Source organism: Falco rusticolus, chromosome 8, assembly GCF_015220075.1.
Source record: "Falco rusticolus isolate bFalRus1 chromosome 8, bFalRus1.pri, whole genome shotgun sequence".
Lineage (NCBI taxonomy): Eukaryota > Metazoa > Chordata > Aves > Falconiformes > Falconidae > Falco > Falco rusticolus.
This window is the reverse complement of record NC_051194.1, coordinates 39,890,250-39,907,794: the sequence shown is the minus strand read 5'-3', so window position 1 is coordinate 39,907,794 and position 17,545 is coordinate 39,890,250. Positions and strand designations below refer to the sequence as shown.

Here is a 17,545-nt window from a genome sequence, read left to right as displayed (position 1 = left end):
AGGGGTGCGAGCCAGGCTGGCTGCTCCATGGGAATATGCCATCACTGCGGCATCCTCACCTGCCTCCCACACTTGCTGTGGACCTGAAAAACTGATGCTGATGGCAGAGAGCAGGTGAATGAGGAGAGGCTATCTGCTCCTTTTGGTTGCTCCGCTGCTTTTGGGGGTGGCCTTGCAATGGCACACTGTGGGGACAAGTACCTTTCAGCCTGTTATCTGTGCCCTGCCCACCGCTTTCCCCTTGGCAAACTCAGCACTAAAATCAGGCATGTGCTTTGAAGAAACAGGCTGGAGGAGAGGGTCTTTCCTCTGATCCTTTTTTGTTACTGGAAATAATCACAGAAGCACTAAAATGATTCAAATCAATGTGGCAAGATGAGAAATGATTGATGCCCATCAGTGCAAAAAGACTCAGGATGCTTCAGAGTGTTCCTGTGCTCACTGTGAAGGCACAAGAGTGGGGAGCAGTGGTGTCTGCTGGGGACCAGGGAGTCAGCCGGGGTGTCTGTGGTGTCACACAGGCTTTGAGAGGACGTCGCTTTATGAGACACATGCTGATGCTCTTGCACAGCCAGCAATAAACAATCTGCAGAGTTTCTAAAAATTAGAAGTGATCCCTCTTTTACATGAGAGGCATTGCATCCAGCACAGGCAACTTTCGTTTCCCCTCGGTTATGATGGATAGAGATGAATTCACTGCTGGACTGCAACTTGGAGGTTGCCTAGGGACCGATGATCATGACCAGATTACATTCACCCTGGGCAAAGAAAAGACATTCCTGAACAGTAATTTATATCCTTCATGCTTTGAAAGGGCTAATTTCCCAAAGCAGGGGGAAAATTATGAGTGAAATCAGCTCAGAGGAAACATTTAGATAGAAAAATGTGAATGAAAATGGTGAGCTCTTTCAGAAGAATTTCAGAAGCCACAAAAAGCCACAATTCCATAATCAAGAAAGAGGGCAGTGCTGGCCAAGAGCCTGTTCTGGTTCAGCAGTGAAGTGAAGGCAGCAATTAGAAATAAAAGAGCAGTTTATAACAAATGGGAGAGTGGGAGTAGATAGCAATCAATATAAATTAGAAATTATGACGTGTAGAAAATGGGTAACAGAAGCTAAAGACATCAGGGAAAAATCATGGTGAAGGACAGAAGGAAAGGCTTTTATTTAGTGTAGTAGGAGAAAACCCCGAGCTCCCAGCAACGGGATAAGCTTCTTAGTAGATGGAGGTGGTAAGATGATTGATACTGGAGCAGACATGGCAGAAGCAGTTGGCAAATGTTTCAGTGCTATAGCTGGAAGGATGCAGGCAAATGTGCCAGGATTGGGGGATGATGAAGTGTGTCTTTGTCCAAGGGTCATCTGAACAACATCTGCTAAAGATGAACATCAGGCTTGAAACTGAGAGTCCTCCAAGAGCTGGTAGAGTGTGGGGCATGGGGGAAGGTGCTTGGTGATGCAGGGTGGGCAGGAGGGGAGTGACGCAGCCCTGCAAAGCCTTGCAAAAGCAGCTGGTGGGGAGCTCACCTGGCAGAGACTTAAAAGATGGGAGGGCAGCTGGTGCTGTGTGTCCTGAGGACAATCCAGGAGCAGTGTCCTGTGGCTGGGGCACCAGATGGGGAATGGGAGGCTTTTGGAGATGCTCCCCCTCTGCATCCCCTGGCAGCCAGGTCTGAGCACCAGCCGTGGAGGAGAGGCTGGTGGAGGGATGCAGCTGCGCGTTCAGTCTTCCTGGGGGGATCTGTCCTCTCTGCATTCATCCCATTGCTTTATAAACCCACTGATGATGCTTTTGGCCGATGCACCATCCTGCAGCAATGAGATGTGACATGTGAGCAGCTGCTGCCTTTGGTTTGCGTGTGGTGCCCTGTCATTCCTCCTGATGCCTCCTAGGTCTTGTGTTCGAGAGGAGCACCAAAGACGGCTTTGCAGCTCTCCACCACCAAAACTGGGTATTCACCCCAGTCTCCCCTCTCTTCCTGTAGCAAAGGGGTGGGCTGGATGATCTCGTTGTCTCTGGGCAGGTATTTCAGAGCCCCTGGTAAATTTAGTACTCCCTTTGCCAGCTCCAGAAAAGAGCAGCATGAAGGGCTGGGGTCCCTCGGGACATGCTGTGGGGAACTGGGAATGCTGCAACTGACTCCTGTGTCTGAGTTTTCAAAAAGACGCCGGACAATCAGCACGGAGTCGCAGGAATGAATTGAGGGCTGAGGAGAGAGCCTGGCATTGAGAGACTTGGAAGGGAAGAGCTCCGACTAGCTTATCAGGAAGAAAATTGAGAGGCGCCTTGATTACAGTGCGTGAGGGTCTTTACAAGGAGAAAATGCTGGTTAGTGAAGGGCTCTCTTTAATCTTGCGGAGAGCAGCGGAGCACAAGCCAGGCACCGGGAGCCAGAGCCAGGCAATTTCGAGCTAGGGCAGAGGCACTTGGGTTTGCTCCTGTGGACGATTAACGATCGGGGCACACTCCCAAGGGCAGCGGTTGATCCTCCATCTCTTGTTGTCTCCAAAAAGTGGGCTGGGAGCCCACCTGGAAGAAAACCAAGTTGCTGGGCTCAGTCTTGGGGTGTGCGTGGTTGGATGTCAGTGGGCAGGAGGTCAGGAGGAGAGGTCTGATGGTCCTTCCAGCCTCTCCTTCTGGGAAATGGGGCTTCAGGTTGTGGATGTTTGGTAGTAGTAAGCACCTCCTGGGATTGTGATGGTGTGACACAGGGCTGGTGGGATGTGGGAAAGTGCTCCGCAGCTTTGCTCACTTCCCAAACCTTTGCTGCATTCCTCGTGGAGAGGAAAGGACCTGCCAGTCCCCTAGGGCAGAGCTGCACAGCCTCTTGGCTTAAATATGCCCTTTCCCTGGGCTTGTGTGCATTTGGCTGTCCAGAGCATTTTAACTAATCATGGGGAGTTTTCCAGCAAAGCCCTGGGAATATTTATACATTTAGGAAACGACGCTTTCACACACACAGGTTTTGGCAAGGGTTCACTGCTGAGCAGCTGCCTGGGCTTGGGCAGAGCTGGAGGGAGAGCGGTGGCTGTGCGTGAGCCGAGGCAAAGCCAGCAGCTTTTATTGGCAAGCCCAGGGGCTCACACCGTGAGCTGAAGGAGCAGGCGGCTGGAGAGGGCTCAGTCCCTTGGGGCTGCCCCGACAGCCTTTCCAGCAGCCTAGGACCCAGCAGGTCGGGGGTATTTTGTCCTCAGGTGTCCCTTTGGGTTGCAGAGGTGACCCCACGAGGCAGCATGGGGTGCCTACACGTGGGTTTTAAGGGCTTGCCCCAGCCTGGCTGAGGTCAGTGTTTTGTGACACAGCTGGTGCCAGAGCCCACGGTCTGGCTCTGGGAGGGGGACAGCGGGTCCATGCAGCGCCGTGTCCCCTGGCCCGGGGAGAGCAGGAGCAGGTACGCCAGAGGCAAACACGCTGATACTATCAGTGCAAATATAGCCCCTGCACCTCAGGATGCTCTGCCTTGCGTATTTTTATCTGTTGCGGCCGGTGTGCACGGGGGTGGCTGCTGCGCACCTCTGCAAGCCGAGCGCGGGACCTCGGCAAACAGGACGCGGCGGGTTCATGGCTCGACCCCAGGGCCCGGCGAGGAGGAGGAGGATGTGCCATCAAAACAAGCAACGCCGGAGAGGAAGATAAACAAACAGGCGGCTTCCAGCACGGCCCCGGCCAAGGGCGAGTGGGAGCCCCAGGGCCAGGGCTGGCGGCGGTGCCGGCAGCAGTGCCGGCTGACGTCAGGGCGCCCGGGGGTCACCGTCCCTCTTATTGTTCCCCACCGGGGCTGGGACAGGGGCCAGGCGCCTGTCCCCCTCCCACGAGGGGACGTGGGCCAGCGGGGCAGGTGGAGGGCGGCCAGGGCACCCGCCAGAGCCACTGGCCATTGCCATTGCAGGGTCCAGCTGGGCACCTGCCCGCACGCTGCCTGCCTCCAGTGCTCTGCCTCTCCTTTTTAACAGGCACTAAAAATAAGCCCCAGGGAGCGGCTCTGCTGCAGCCCGGCCAAGGGCGAAGGCAGCAGTGGGCTGCATGTTTTGCAGGGTGGGGATGGCATCCCTCAAACCCGCGCCAGCCTGGTGCGGCAGGGAGGAAGCGGCCTTTTGGCTCCTTCCAATGAGGGATGTTTTTAATTAGCACAAGGTAGCTGCGGCTTTGCAGCTGCAACTGGGCCAGAGCAGGGCTGGCGCGTGGTTGCGACATGGGCTGCTCACACGCAGGGTGCATGGCCTGGGGGAAAAGATGCTGCAGGTGCTCAGCCAGGCTGGGGTCTCTCAGTGTGGGGCTGGGGAAGGAGCCAGTGGCTGTGGCGCTGTTGCTAGCAGGGCTGAGCAGTGCAAAAGTTGCAAGGCCCCACGCAGGCTGGCTCGGCAGCACGGGGCTGACTTTTGGGGATGCTCGGATGAGTGGAGCAAGCTCTTGTGTGCGCCCACATCTGTGTTGTGCTCGTCCAGTGAGATGCATGGGTGCCTGCGTCCTGTACTGGATTGGGTCCGCTTGTGGAGTCCTTGCTTCATTCCTGAGCAAGCCTTGGTCGCCCCATCTCATTGCTGCCCTGGGTCTAGGTCCCATGCTAGAAATGCAGTGGGCTGCGGCTGTGCTGGTGGGAGTGAGGCACACGCCACCATGCACATGTGTACACAAGGACCTGCGTGCTGCTGCACTCAGGAGGAGCAGAGGGTCACTCGTGCTCAGTGTAAGCATGTATGTGAGAGCACGAGTGTGTGCACAACAGCAGGAGCGTGTGTGCTGGCACCAACGGGCACAAGGGGCAGAGTGCCGTGTCTGACGGCTGAGGGGCCAGGGGCCAGTGCTTCGTGCCCACAGTGGGGCTTTTGGGAAGGAGAACAGGCACTCATCACTGGGTGGGGGGGTCAATCACTGCATGGACACTGCCCCCCCTGTAGCGTTTGCCCTGGAGGCACGTGGCAGGCAGCGCTGTGGTGTCATTTATTTATTGCTGAGGCATGATCAGGTGAGGGGGGCCTGGCCAAAGCACACTTTCTGGGCTGCTGCTGGTAGCCACAGGCCACTTGCACAAGCAATGAGTCAGTGGAGCTGCACGCTGCTAAAACCAAACTTGGCATGGGCACCTCAGGGCAGCAGCCTGCCCAAAATAGTGCCCAGACTGTGGGCAAGGCGTGAGCCCCCTGCAGCTGGGCTGGCCGTGATTGCTCCAGCCCTTGCATCCACTGGGGATGGGAGTGCACTGCGGCAGCAGTGGCTGCTGTCTCATGAGTCCTCCAGGGATGCTCCTGCTGGGGCTGTAGGGTTGTTCACAGCCCACCCCCTGGTGACTGTGCTGTGCCTGGCCACAGTTCTGGCACTGCCACTGCAGAGAGCAGATGGCACCTGAGCCAGGTACGGGCATCTGCCTGCTTGATCCCAGCCTCACTTCAGCCCAGCATCACCTGTTGGCTTGTTTGGGGATGGAGGGATAGACACGCGTCGTCACAGCCATCCTCCCTGGGGCACCACATAGCCATTAGCTCTGCAGTAGCACATGGTCTGGCACAATCAGAGAACCATCCTTTGCAGTCAGGGTCTTCCTCATCTTCTCCATGCTGTGTCATGCTGTGCCATACCATATCATATCGTGCTGTGCCATGCCATGTAAAGCTGTGCCATGCCATGCTGTACCATGTTGTGCCATGCCACACCACACCATGCCATGCTGTGCCAGGTGCTGCTGCAAGCAGGCAGAGAGGCGTCACGGGCTGTCTGGCAGAAGGGGCCAGACCCTGCTCCTTCGGGAGAGGCCCCAGCCCATGCATGGGCACCGGCTGTGCGGTGCTGCCGAGGAGCAGCTCAGCTCAGGGGATGATTGATCTCGTGTCAGCAAGCAGTGGTTTGAGCCAGTGCCAGGCCTCAGCTCAAACAGGAGCATTGAAGGGGGAGAGCCCCTTCCCCCTCCGGAAAGCAGAGCAGCAATCCCCCCGCCACCACTCCCGGCCCTGCTCCACATTTGGACATTATTGGCCCCGTGGCCGCAGGCAGCTGCCCAGCCCTGAGGAGCACGCGGTGGGCAGTGGGGAGAGTGCAGGCACCTGGGGTCCCAGCCCCACTGGGCTGAGCTCGCTGGCGCTGTGTTTAGGTTAGAGGGCAAAGGGGGGATGCAGGGATGGCTGGTGGGGGAAAGGTGCAGGACACAGTCTGCCCCACGCTGCTGTGCCCTGCAGCTGCCTGTCCTGGTCCTTCAGCTCAGGATGTGGCAGTGGCTCCTAAAAGCAAAGGACCTTTTGGGGAGGAGAACAAGGGGGACTTTGATGGGGCTCTAAAGGCACTGCTCTGTGTCAGCAAGGGATGTGGTGGCTTCTCTGCCCCCAGCTGATGGGGGCTGGACTGGGGCATTGCCATCCCTGCCGGCTCTGCTGGCCACAGGTAGGGCAGGGGAGCAGTGCTGCCTGCACGGCTGGTGCTGCTGTCCCCTGCTCCCTGCACTCCTGCTGAAACAGGCTGCCAGGTTTATTCACTGTGTCCCTGCGTATTCTGAGCCCTCCACAGCTCCCCCCATACCCCCAGCTGTGCCCCTTCTCCTGTGACATCCACAGGCAGCTTTTTTCAGTGTTTCTGAGAGCTTCTTCTTCCCTGTCCCTTGGACTAATGCCCCCGTAGCCTCTGCCAGTCATGACAGCCCATGCAGAGGTGGTACCAAACAGCTGGGCACATCTGGGCAGGCAGCAGCAGCCTGGGGAGGGGTTGCTCTGCACCCCAGGAGGCACAGCCATCAGATTCCTGAGGCTGCCTGCTCCCACTCTGCTCAGACCTTCAAGTCCTATGTATCTGCGTAAGGAAACAGAGCCATTCATGTATTTCTCTCTCTATTTATACCTCTCCCTTTCCGTATTTAGTGTGTGCGCAGGCAGAGGGGGCAGTGAACGCCAGGGCCACTGATGTTCTTGGCTCCAGTGCTGGCTGGAATTTCGTCCTGGAATGTATCATGAACCGCTCTGAAAACACGAATAAATCTCTGTATGTTGTGTGCGTGTGTGTACACAAATATATAGACAACATATAGACATGGAACCGTATGGGGCATTTGTGAGCTTTGCTATTTAAAGGAAGGAGTAGTTAGAGGGCTCTTGGCAAGGCAAACACCTCCAGATCAAAGGGATGCAGGGCACTCTGCTAGCAGCCAGGCACCTTGGGAGATAGGTGGCCCTTGCTTTGTCCTCTCCAGGGACCTGAAGCCACCCTGTTCATGATGTACCCAAGGTAGCATGCCCAGCCATCCCCAAGAAGTGCTCTGATCCTTCAGAGGCTGCAATTCATGGAGGTCTCTGCTCCCTGGTTGCCAGTTTCCCGGTGAGAGCCCCAGAGAGCCAGCTCCTGTGCTGCTGACACAGGCTGCAGAGCTTGGTGTGCAGCCAGATGCAGTAGGGCAAGGATATCAGCCCCTCTGGGGCACAGGGTAGTCCAGGGCTTCTGGAGAATCAGGGGTAGCCTCCTGAACATCAACTGGTGCTCACGGCTGTTGAGAAAAAGATGATGATGTGGAAAATGAGAAAATAGATGTTGGGTAACACGTCCCAAGTAGATACTGGGCTGGGCATCTCCTTGGGATGCTGGAGCATCTGGTGCTCATGGCTATCTGTGAAAGACGATGAAAAGGAGAAAACAGAAATTGGGTACCAGATCCCAATCAGGATGGTTGGCCATGGCAGGAGGGCAAATCCTTGGGAGGTTCTGACAGCTGCCTTGCTGGGGGTGCTGGATGAGGCCCCAGCAGGAGCACCACTGGGTCTCCCAGCACACCTTGGCCAGGGAGTGGTTGCCCTATTTAGCCCAGTTCAGGGTCGTGTCAGCTTCTTGTCTTCTGGGTGCTGAAAAACCTGATATTTTGGGCTGAAAATGCCCACATTTGGTCTCTGGCCAAAGGTGATGTGTTTGTGGGTGGGGGAAATTGGAGCAAATTCCTGCTGTGAGTCCTGCACATGTGCGCGGGCGTGTGGATAGGGGAAATACAGTTTTCCTTTTGAAAAAAAGCCCCGCTTATTTTTATACAGAACTCCAGAAGGGCTGAAGGTGGAAACTTGGCCTGTCAGCAGCTGTCACAGGGGAGCGGGTCCCTGCCTGAGTTTGGGGGGAAACCACAGCTGGGTGTTAATGGGACTGTTAATGAATTAATGTTAGCTGCTGGGGGCCAGGGGGGAGCCTGGCTCAGCGGTGCATGCGCGTGTGGAGCCCTGCCCGGCACACGGGCTGCAGCTCCCGGCACAGCTGCTGAAAGCCCTGGCTCTGGGAGCCATGCATCTGGGGAGGTGTGAGTCTCCCCTTCCATTTGTGTCTTGCTTTCCAGGTTGTGGAAATGCTTGGAAATGTGGCCCCGTTTTGGGGGAGAGGGTCCCACACCAGAAAGCGTGCATGTAGCCAGCATGGGCGTGTTAATCTTTTGACTGTGAGCATCTGCTGCCTGAGCTGGTGGTATTGCTTAATGCTAGGTCTCCTCGGCTGCCGAAACCAAATCTTTAAAGCAATTTAAAGAAAACAGCAGGGAAATGAAATCCCCCCAGGTTTATTTATGGGTTGGAGAGCTTGTGCTGCGCAGTCAGTGCAATGTCTGCAGCAGCGCTGCTTTCTGCACGGCACTGCCTATCTGCAGCCCTTCTTGGGTTTATTTCTCTTGCTGTCTCCCCTAAATGTGGAGGAGCATCCATGTGAATGCAGTGAGCACAGCCATGCCCCATGCTATGGGCTCTGCAGTAGGTTTGCACAGCTTTCACACCTGGCTTGGTGGGGACAGCTATGGAGGAGGAGGTCATGGTAATGTGCTCACCTAACGCCAGCATGGTAGGGGTGTAGTGGGGCTGAGGAATAGCACCGTAACCTGGTAGGTCTAGAAATGAGACAGAAAATGGAGAGAGAATCTGGGAAAGAGAGAGCAAATTCTTCTCCATGGACCTCCCTGCTGTGTCCTTCAGGTTCTGTGAGTGAGGTCTCAGCCATGGGAAACCCTGTGGTATCTCCTGGGGTTTCACCCTCTGGTACCAGACAGCTGTTGAACCAAAAGGAAAGAGTGACCATCCTGAGGGAGGGATGACTGTGCCAAGGAAGGGATGGTGAAGTCAAAGAAGGGATGACCAAGCTTAGGAAGGAAAGCCCACACCAAAGAAGAAATTACCATGCCCACCATGGGACTGTGGATGGACACATTTGCCAACAGAAGATGCTGTTATGGATGGAGACAGAGCCTCCTCCTCTGCTGGGAGGAAGGCTGGAAGAGCCTGAGCTCTTGGGAGCTCTGCTTGCTCCCCAGGGATGCTGTGCTTGCACCTGGGCTGCAGATGTTCTCTGCCAGCTCTGGTGTTGGGTATCTGTAGGTGGGTGCAGACAGACCCTCACCTCAGTAAGGAAACCTCTTGGGGCTGTTGGACTCAGTACCTTTCCTGGGACCTTGTGCTGGTCCTTTGGGGTCAAGCTTCAAGTGTGCAGCCAACATCTGCTGCCTTGTGCCAAACCTGGCTGGTGGGGCTGAGGACCTGGAGAGGGCAGTGCCTGAGCTCTGCTCCTTGCACAGATGGGCTCTACACAACCACCCCCCACCACTGGAGAAAGTCCTTCAGAGAATCCCAAATCCCAGCTTGGAGGGGCTCTGAGGCTCCTCTGTGCCCAGCCACCAGCTTCTGGGGACTAGCTCTGGCTCCGCTGGGCCCAGAGCCCTTCCCAACCCCATCCCAGACAGACGGATATCCCAAAACCCACTGGTCCCAGGGGCCCCAGCTCTGGGTCCCTCTGGCTGAATGAGGTGGTGTGCGTGTGCCCAGACTGTCCCCTCCTGTGACTGTACGGTACACACGGCTAAATATATGTCTGTGCAGATACAGGAACTCAGAGGGGCTGAGTGATGCTCCTTTCTATACCTCTTTTCATGGGGAGAGCTAATGAGATTCATGTCATTAAAGGGCTGATGTTTTGTGGGATGGGAGCCTTTTAAACGGGATGTGTCCTGGCTTAGTCATGGCAAATATTTACCAAAAAAGAGAGAGAGAAAGAAAAAAAAGGGACATACCGTATAAAATTAGAGTTCTGAAAATAGTATTTAGAGCAAGTGAGAGAGAGGAACATAAAACAGAAAATACAGTCCAGCCTGTTCAGGAGTCAGGAAAAGAGAGAGCGAGGGGAGGGGGGGGAAAGCCAGAGATAAAACGAGAGAAACCTCGGCAGTAAAAACAGCATCTTGGTAAATAGACTATTAAAAAAATTCTGACCTGCTTTATGGCTTTCTTGGCTGCCGTTCAGCTGTGCTGCCCTGGCCGGCACGGAGGGAAGGTAGCAAGAGCCGGCGTCTGTGTGGATGCTCAGAGCCCCAGGACGCGGCTTCCCCCCCACCCCCCAGCAGCCACGCAGGGCGTTAAATTTAGCCACATAATGATGGCCCTGAGGAGGCAGCCTTTTGTAGCCACACTGTAATTACTGCCTTGCTTATAAATTTTATTTTTCTTATTATGTTTCCTCCTCCGCTGGGGAAGGGGTGGGGGGGGCTTCCACACCCCCATCAAACCCACAGCTCTCCAGGGAGCAGGGGGTACCACTGCAGGGATGGAGCAAGTCCGTGGGGCCAAGGGGAAGGTGGGAATGGCTGCCCGAGCCCTGTGCTGCCCTGTGCCGCTCCCCTGCCTTGATGCAGGGCTCAGCCCTGCATTTGGGAAAGGGGGAGGCATTGGGCTAACTCTACTGTGGTAGGGTCCTCACAGCCCAAAGCGTGGGTGTCTTGGCCTCCCTGAGCCTTAGCATCGCCCTGTCACAGATGCTAAGCCCTGGGAGATGGGCTTGTGCAGGCAGGACCAAGGGGTCTCTGGTGAGTCTGCAAGCCCATGGCACAGCCAAACTGGGGAGGCAGCTGGGACCCCCATTAGATGCAAGGAATGACCATCTGGACCGGCTTGGCAGGTCACTGGCTCCAGCCCTGCTCCTCGCAGAGGTGGGAAAGGCAAAAAGGGCGAGGGCTGGCCTGTGCCCCCTCCTTCTGCCGGGAGCAAGACAGAGGGAACGGCTCCTCTCCAAGCCAGTGCAAGTGGGGGGCAGCTTCAGGCCGGGCAAGAACGTGCCAGAAAAAGTCTTGTTCCCCTCTTGTTTTCCCAAAACAAAGGAAGCAGCCTTGCATTGCTGGAAGTCGCGTGCTCAGGCTGTGCTGGGTTGTTATCATCCGATAACCCGGCGACCCAGGAGCTGCCCTGTTCCTCACCCGTTGAGCCCGCACTACGGGATGCGAACAGCTTCCGCATGAGCTGCCCTTTGCAGAGATCCGTTTTCCGCTCCCTGGGTTAGGGGGGAAGACAGCAGTGGGGGCTGCCGCGGTGGCCCTGGCCAGCCCTGGGCTCACTGTGTGCTGTGCACTGTGTGCCTGGTGCAGGACCTGCCCATGCAGGTGATGGTGGATGGCGAGGGCAGAAGAAACGCAGAGGTGGCATGTGCCTTGGTGTGGTCTGGGTGTTGCCATCTTGTGCGGTGCACGGAAGAAGATTTGGGGCTCTGCTGTATCTTGCTTTGCCCCTTGTGACTTCCCCGAGAGCACCATGACCAGGCTGTGCTGTGGAGTAGGGTGGGCAGTGTGCAGGGCTGGAGGCCAGGGTCCCTTGGGGCACACAGTGATGCCTTCAGGGAAGGGAACCTTGCAAACCACTGAGGAAGGCTGCGCAGCACTGGAGCTGCCTGCTTTCCCTTCCAGCTCTGCCCGTTCTCCCAGTTCTTGCCCTGGGGAGCATGCAGTGGTGCTGAGGTGCTGTAGGGACTTTAGTGAAGCTGGTGGTCAGGGTGATGTTCATCCATCACTGTGGGAGGTGTTTGAGGGGGAGCATCTCCCTGGCAGAGCTGTGCGTGGGGGACATGTGGGACCACGCAGTCCCACCCAGCTGTGCCCAGGGGAGCTGGCTCATTCCAAAGCAGCTCCTTTCTCCTGCCCTGTGCTATAAGGGCTCTGTTCAGCACTATGATGACCCGAGGCAACCTCCATCCCTTGCTCAAGTGCCCATTTCAGGGCAGGTGAGACAATACTAAATCAACTCCTTTAAAGCCTCCCGACCCGCAGCCCACAGACGTGCTGGTCTTCATCCCTCCCTCATCTCCTGCGGGCATGCTGGGGTCTGGCGCGCTGGCCAGTTGCCCGGGCATGGGGCTGCCTTGGCTGCTGGCCAGGAGGCTCCTGGCCTGGCTGGGTCTGTGCCTCGACCCTCTGCCCCACCATGGGGTCCGTAGCTTGTGCCAGGGATTCAGCACCGAGGTGGTCATGGGAGCCCTCAGGGACAGTGACCACCACCTCACTGGTGGTGGCTTGTGAGCCCAGGTGTAGAGAGCGCCGGGGACTACGAGACAAAGTGTCCATTGAGCCCTGGAAAGATGTGTGTGTGTGTATGGAGGGTAATGCCCGCTGCCCCGGCGAGAGAAGAGGTGAGAGCGGGGGCTGGCTCCATCCCTGCTGGGAGCCGGCCCCACACGTGTGCCTCTGCGTGTGCCTGCGTGTGGCTCTGTGTGCAGGAGGCTTATGCATTTCCGTCTCAGTGTATTTATGTACGTCATGCATGTGTCTTACTCATCACTGTGTTTTTCTTTCCTTGTTCTTGGGTCTTTCCCCCACCCCCGCCATGGATCTATAATTCTTATGGCATTTTATTCTTTTTTTTTTTTTTTTTTTTTTTTAAATCTCCAGTTTTGGAAGTTGCTGGCTCCTTAGGAAAATAAACTGTATTTTTAGTGCCTGTCTGCAAGGCTGCTGATCCTGCCTGCCCCTGCTCCTTGCTTACTCACTATTTGTTTAAGCTTTTATTTTCCCCTTCACCCCGTGCTGGGGTGCGGGGGCAGCCAGCGGCGTGCTGGAGCTGAGCGGCACGGCGGGAGTGCGCTGAAGTTGTCAATGAGCAAAAGGCAGCTCCAATCTGGCCTTTATTGAGGTCTGGGCTTGCGTAGTGCTGGAGCAGCCTGCCCTGTAATCAGCCAGCCACCAGAGCTGGCCAGCCTTGTAATAAAGCAGCTCTATATTTATTTGTTCTGTTTATACCCTGCTCTGTAATAAGTTGGGAGCCCTCCCCACTCCCCCCATTTTCTTTGGGAAGCTCCTCCAGGTCTCCGAAGGGATCTGCCATCCCACGCAGAGTGGATGCTCGGGGCCTTGAATCCTGTGAGCAGCTCTGGCCACATCTGGGCCATGCGCCTCTTGATCTGTGTGCCCCACACACCCTGTGCCTATCATCCCCATCCTCTCCCCAGCATCCCAGCCCTGTTCCCCCACCCAGAGAGCTCCCACAGCTCTGCCGGTACCCCACATCCCTCAGTGGCCCCTTCTCCCCATCCCCGCCATCCCCAGCGCTACCTCTGCCAGCCCCCCTCCTCCCCCTCTCTATTTCAACCTTGGGTCTTTTTAAAATACATTCATTAAAGGGAGCTCAGTTGCCCTTTCCCCGGCAAGGCTGGAACACTGACAGCCTGTTCACCCGCATGTCTGTAATTAAACTCAATCTCTGGGTGAATACAACAATGTGACTGCACAGAATAATTCCTGGAGATCCTGACGCCGAGGAGGAGTGTGGCCTGTGAGCGGCCCATTCACGCCTGGCTTTCTATAAATACTTTACTATGTGGCACTAAGAAAACTTCAAGCCTTCCCCCCCCCCCTTTTTTTTTTTTATTAGCGCTACATAATATAGTAATTGTGCGACTAGAAGGTCTCCCCTGTGCCTGCCCGGGTTCATGGGCCTGGGTGTGACCTCGCACTGCACCGGCCGAGCGCGGGAGCCTGCTGCGGTGCCCGCGGCTGCCACGCTGGTCCAGGGTTGCCAGCCTCGCCAGGGGCATCAGGTGGCCCACAGCACCCTCCAGCCTGGAGCTGGGGCAATGTGGTGGGGATGCTCTGCCAAGCCAAAAGGCTTACACCCCTAAAATCCTTCCTGATCATGTCCCTGCTGGCAGCAGCGCTTGGCTGTCCCCTGTGGTCCTGGGTGCTCTGGCTGCTGGGTGGAGATGCAGATGAATATCAGGGCAGAGGGAGGATGGATGGGTCTGGTGGAGCATCCCTAGATCCCCATGGCCCTCAGCATGGCTGCTCTTCAGGTCCCAGCCCAGGAGCTCTCTGGTCCTTGGGAAACCCCAGGGCAGCTGCTCCCCAGGTCCTGTCCTGCCCAAGTGTGGTCACATCCCACCTGACATCCTCATGCCTCTCATGACCCTGCTTGCCCTCCCTTCCCCTGGAGCCTGCTGGTAGCATGGCTGAATGCATGCTCAGGCACTGCCACCTCCCTAGGGAATCCTCCCTCTGGCTCTTAACCCTCATCAATGATACTTTTTAAAGCATTGCTGGTCCGTGTAGACCCTGCCAGCGTGGGCTGACCCTTGCCCAGAGGAACTGGAGCCAGTCAGTGCAATTTTCCCCAGCCGTGGGGTGTGCCAGCCCCATGGACATCCCTGCTTGTCAGGCAACATCCCTTGGCTGGCTTCTGGGGTGCTGCAGCCACACGTGCCTGGCACAGCACAGGTGCCACAGTCACAAAGCAGTCAGCTCCCTGCCTGCCTGGCTCCTGCTCCCTGCGTTTCGGGACCTCAGGGTTGCAGAGAGAGCAGGGCTCCCATCCCACTCCCCCAGGCTGCCAGGAGCTGGAGTACAGAGCCTGAGGACATGGGCTGGGGAACTGACATGCCACCCTGGCCCTGCCAGTTGGGGCATGCCTGGCATGGTCCTGGCAGAGTTGATGTGAGGATATCGCTCCATTTGCATGGCCAAGAGTAATATTAGATCTTTGTGCCGTGTTGATGTTCCTGAAAGCTACAACAAGCATTAGTATTCATGAGCCCACTTGGCCTCATCCATATTCATGTCTCATCCCTCGACTTCGAAGCCCCTGCATGTTTTTCACCTGCTTGGTGGTGTGGTGCCTGGGGAGGTGGTACCATGCAGAGCCAGAGGTGCCAACTCACCGCTGGGCAGGGCTGAGTGAGGGCCCTGGTTGCTGGTGCAGGATGAGCTGTGGGGATTTGGGGACCTGCTCTCCCTGGGTGCTGCCCCATTTCGTGGCTGCCCAGTTGAGCTCAGAGCTGAGCAGACCCACGGGTAGCACCTGGGAACAGTGACTCTCTGTTGTCCCTGCTCCCAGCTGCAGTCTGGCATGGTCTCCAGCCCCTGCAGCCCTGTCCTGCCTGGCACCCCTGCCTTGGTAGGACACCTCCTAAACCCCCCAAAGCTGCCCAGTGTCTCTGGTAGCCCTTGGGCAGTCTCTGAACCTGGTGATGTGGAGCAGAGAGCCAGGAGGGTCTCAGGTACATCCATACCCTGTAATGCTCCATCCCATCCCCTCCATACCTCTCCCCCTCTCTGACTGTTTTGCTGCTGATGTCCCCCTGCATGGGCACCTAACTGCCCTGCTTCCTGGATTTATTCTGCAGGACAAGCCAAACTCCCCTCAGCCCCGGCGCTAGGGGCTTGGGGCCCAAAGGAGACAGCCTGGAAGCATTTGTATCCTCATCACCGTCACACTGCTGCAAAATGCGCGTCAGCCGAGGCTGTCTAAGCTGTGCCTGCAGTCCCCAGGACATCTCAGTGCTGTCATCCCCCCCACCATGCAGTGCTGCGGGCTGCCCTTGCACCCCGCAAGCACCAAGCCTTGTCCCGCACCCATCCTGCGCGGGGCTGGGACCCCTCCGGGCTGTCACGCCGGCAGGTGGAAGGGCAGAGGGGTGAGCAGAGCGGGCAGCACGTTCCCTGCCCGTAGCTGGGACCCCGCGCCCTCCTGGCTAGGCACGGCGGCTGGCTCCGTGCTGGAGGGTCTGGGGACACTCCGTGCGCCGGCGTGTGACAGGGGCGCGGCAGGTGGCGCCCTGTCCCCGGTCAGCGGCCGCCGCACTGCCCGCAGCCGCCGGCACCGCGCCTCGGCGTCCCGGGCACGGCGATCACCGCAGCCCTGGCATTGCGTTCCTGCATCCCGGCTTTGGAACCGTGCAGCCCCAGCATTGCATCTGCAACATCAGCGCCACAATAATTCGTCCCGGACACTGTGTCACTGCAGCCTTGGCCCTGCATTTCTGCATTCTGACTTTGTAACCCTGCTACCCCAGCACTGCATCTGTCTGCAGCTCTCGCACTGCATTTCTGCATCGCCCTGGCTGCAGCCTCTGTGACAGAGATGCTTCTGGGCAGTGGGGCTGGTACCAGCATTGCACTTTCACCTGGGTTAGCGGCACAGCAGGGAGCCATGCAGTGGCTGTCATGCAGCAGGGATGCTGAGTGGAGCAGCCAAGGAGCTTTCCCCCATCCCCAGCATCAGCCCCGTGTGGGTTAGGAGCAGGGACATGCCTGGAGCTGGATCCTGCTGCACAGGTCTCTCCATGCTCATTGCTGTCAGGGCAAATGGATCAAGGCAGGGAGTGGGGTTAGGCCACAGATTTGAGGGTTCTGGGCCTTTTTTCTGCTTTAGGAAGGCTACAAGGAGTGAAAGGTTTCATTGGGAGTGGCAGAGGGCTAGGTATAGGGGCCCAGCTCCCCAGTCCCTGCTAGGGCAAAGCAAGAAGGACTGGAGCCAACTGGGTGCTGCCTCATGCAGTGCAGGGAGCAGCATCAGTGGTGACAGCAAACTGTCATGGCTCACCTCTCTCATCATTTAATGCTTACTCCTTGGCAAGGGCCCTCTGTCTGCTTATTTGTTTATGATTTTCCTGTTGATATTAGAGAGTTTTCAAAAAGCTCAGCTCTCAAAGTGAGGGGATTGTAGGAAAATGTGTGTCTGCTATATAGGATCATAGGGGCTTGACTGGCTCATGGCAGGTATACATGAGAGGATGCTGATGGCATCCCTGAAGGGACATACAGATTGCTGCATCTCTGAGGCTGCTACCATCTGCTCTGCTGTGCTCAGCCAGTGCTGCCTGTTTTTTTCCAACTGGGATCAGTGGTTATTTTCCCACTGCCCCTGCACTCTTCCCTGTCCTGCCTTAGGCCCCCAGTGGATCTAGACATTGATACCACAGTGGGCTGCTGTCATCCACAGCAAAGACCTTTGTGCATCTCCCCCTTCAAGCTGCTTCCAGTTCAGGGGTATCACTGAGGTCTTGCTGTAGCCAGGCTCCCCTGGCCCTGCCCGCAGCAAGGGTTCGGGCTGCTGAGGGACCCTGGTGGGGCTTCCCCAGCCCTGTGAAGGGGCCTGTCCCATGCAGGCCCATGGAGAGGTCTCTCTGTCCCACAGGCTTTCCATGGGCACAAGTCTCTGCAGGGCCACGCAGTGCGGACCCGGGGTGCCCTTCCCCTGGCTCCTGGCCGTGCCGGCCTGTCTGCACAGCTCCCGGCGCTGCTGCCTCCCCTGCCTTTCACTTGTGTGTTTTTACGGCTCGGAGGGAGCCGTCCTGCCCCAATTCCCCGCGTGCTCCTAATTTCATAGTTCTCTCCATATATCCATATATATCCATATAGCATTTGATACAGGTTTTATGGGCATTTCCATACGTTTTACAGACACAGCCATTACAGAGCCAGGTTTCACCCGAGAAACCTCAGGGGAGCAGAGCACTGAATCGCCTTAGTCTTGGCCCCAGAACAAGGCTCTCTTCTCTCCCTTGCCGGCACTGCCGCTATCATTGC

At 56.9% G+C, this 17,545-nt stretch overlaps 1 protein-coding gene across 4 annotated transcripts in view; it reads left to right on the top strand.

Moving 5' to 3' along the window:
* NHEJ1 (non-homologous end joining factor 1) overlaps positions 1–17,545 on the top strand; it is a 44,522-nt gene that overhangs the window by 5,937 nt on the left and 21,040 nt on the right. The window lies entirely within an intron of this gene.